The sequence below is a fragment of the Schistocerca americana genome, unplaced genomic scaffold (assembly GCF_021461395.2).
Source record: "Schistocerca americana isolate TAMUIC-IGC-003095 unplaced genomic scaffold, iqSchAmer2.1 HiC_scaffold_1346, whole genome shotgun sequence".
In the NCBI taxonomy this organism is placed as follows: Eukaryota; Metazoa; Arthropoda; class Insecta; order Orthoptera; family Acrididae; genus Schistocerca; species Schistocerca americana.
Genome location: NW_025725423.1, coordinates 22,501 through 25,000, shown reverse-complemented (window position 1 = coordinate 25,000; position 2,500 = coordinate 22,501).

The following is a 2,500-nucleotide window of genomic DNA, read 5'->3' as shown; positions in this document are numbered from 1 at the left end:
GAAGGCCCCCCCTCACCGGCCGGGGACGGTCCCACCCAGCCACCGCCGCGTATCGCTTCACACCCACATGCCATTCACGTTCGTGGGCATGGTGGGTATCGCTGAAACAACCGGTTGGTAGCTCAACCGATCGTCGCCATCACTGATTCACCTCTAGCGAGAACAACCGCACCACAACGGTTTACCAGTTCTTCATTTGCGTAACGTCACCAGCAAACGTAGACGTCCATCGCCATTTGCAAATTCAACGATTGTTGCATGCCTGTGTCAGGTGTCACGACACACTATGTCTGCCCACATACACGCAACAACATGTGCACGCTTCGCGAACACGTGGAAGGTGGCCCCCGTACGTATGCGATGTCCATTGCGCGAACGACTGTCAACCGGCCTCTGTCGCATGTCGCAGATGTGGAACGCAGTGCACCATGCTATCACGGTGTGTGAGAAGAGACGACTACGTCTGACAACACGCGCCACTACATCAACAGACGGCTCATGCTGATCGCCATCCACGGCATACCATACTGCAATCCAGCTCTTATAGGGAGACGACACGTAGCTGAGTGCACAATATTTGGACCGTATGGTTCGCCGTTGTTGGCGCAGTCGTGGTACGGTCACACATGTACCACGATGTATCATTCAGTACATGAGGACCAATGTGCGGTACAGTGTGTGATTTGGACGTACAACATCAGCGGACAGTTGCCACAAGCCGTACCACAACGTAGGCTGTGCTTCGCCATGCGAATGCCAATGAACAACTGCGAAGGGCATTGAGCATGTACGTCCTGCCGCCATCCGCATTACAGTGTATAGCTGCAAGGTGTTTAACATGAAGCGATACTCTGGGGACCGGGCAGTGCGAGTAGCAAACTATATTGCGGGGGTTGCAGTTAGGCAACACTACACTAATTTAACGCGTCGTATGACAATTACAGAGCAGGTTAAGGCCCAACGTGTGTTGGGTTAAGGCCCAACGTGTGTTGGGTTAAGGCCCAACGTGTGTTGGGTTAAGGCCCAACGTGTGTTGGGTTAAGGCCCAACGTGTGTTGGGTTAAGGCCCAACGTGTGTTGGGTTAAGGCCCAACGTGTGTTGGGTTAAGGCCCAACGTGTGTTGGGTTAAGGCCCAACGTGTGTTGGGTTAAGGCCCAACGTGTGTTGGGTTAAGGCCCAACGTGTGTTGGGTTAAGGCCCAACGTGTGTTGGGTTAAGGCCCAACGTGTGTTGGGTTAAGGCCCAACGTGTGTTGGGTTAAGGCCCAACGTGTGTTGGGTTAAGGCCCAACGTGTGTTGGGTTAAGGCCCAACGTGTGTTGGGTTAAGGCCCAACGTGTGTTGGGTTAAGGCCCAACGTGTGTTGGGTTAAGGCCCAACGTGTGTTGGGTTAAGGCCCAACGTGTGTTGGGTTAAGGCCCAACGTGTGTTGGGTTAAGGCGCAACATAGGTTAGGTTAAGGCGCAACATAGGTTAGGTTAAGGCGCAACATAGGTTAGGTTAAGGCGCAACATAGGTTAGGTTAAGGCGCAACATAGGTTAGGTTAAGGCGCAACATAGGTTAGGTTACGGCGCAACATAGGTTAGGTTAAGGCGCAACATAGGTTAGGTTAAGGCGCAACATAGGTTAGGTTACGGCGCAACATAGGTTAGGTTAAGGCGCAACATAGGTTAGGTTAAGGCGCAACATAGGTTAGGTTAAGGCGCAACATAGGTTAGGTTAAGGCGCAACATAGGTTAGGTTAAGGCGCAACATAGGTTAGGTTAAGGCGCAACATAGGTTAGGTTAAGGCGCAACATAGGTTAGGTTAAGGCGCAACATAGGTTAGGTTAAGGCGCAACATAGGTTAGGTTACGGCGCAACATAGGTTAGGTTAAGGCGCAACATAGGTTAGGTTAAGGCGCAACATAGGTTAGGTTAAGGCGCAACATAGGTTAGGTTACGGCGCAACATAGGTTAGGTTACGGCGCAACATAGGTTAGGTTACGGCGCAACATAGGTTAGGTTAAGGCGCAACATAGGTTAGGTTAAGGCGCAACATAGGTTAGGTTAAGGCGCAACATAGGTTAGGTTAAGGCGCAACATAGGTTAGGTTAAGGCGCAACATAGGTTAGGTTAAGGCGCAACATAGGTTAGGTTAAGGCGCAACATGGGTTAGGTTAAGGCGCAACATGGGTTAGGTTAAGGCGCAACATGGGTTAGGTTAAGGCGCAACATGGGTTAGGTTAAGGCGCAACATGGGTTAGGTTAAGGCGCAACATGGGTTAGGTTAAGGCGCAACATGGGTTAGGTTAAGGCGCAACATGGGTTAGGTTAAGGCGCAACATGGGTTAGGTTAAGGCGCAACATGGGTTAGGTTAAGGCGCAACATGGGTTAGGTTAAGGCGCAACATGGGTTAGGTTAAGGTACAATATGGGTTAGGTTAAGGTACAATATGGGTTAGGTTAAGGTACAATATGGGTTAGGTTAAGGTACAATATGGGTTAGGTTAAGGTACA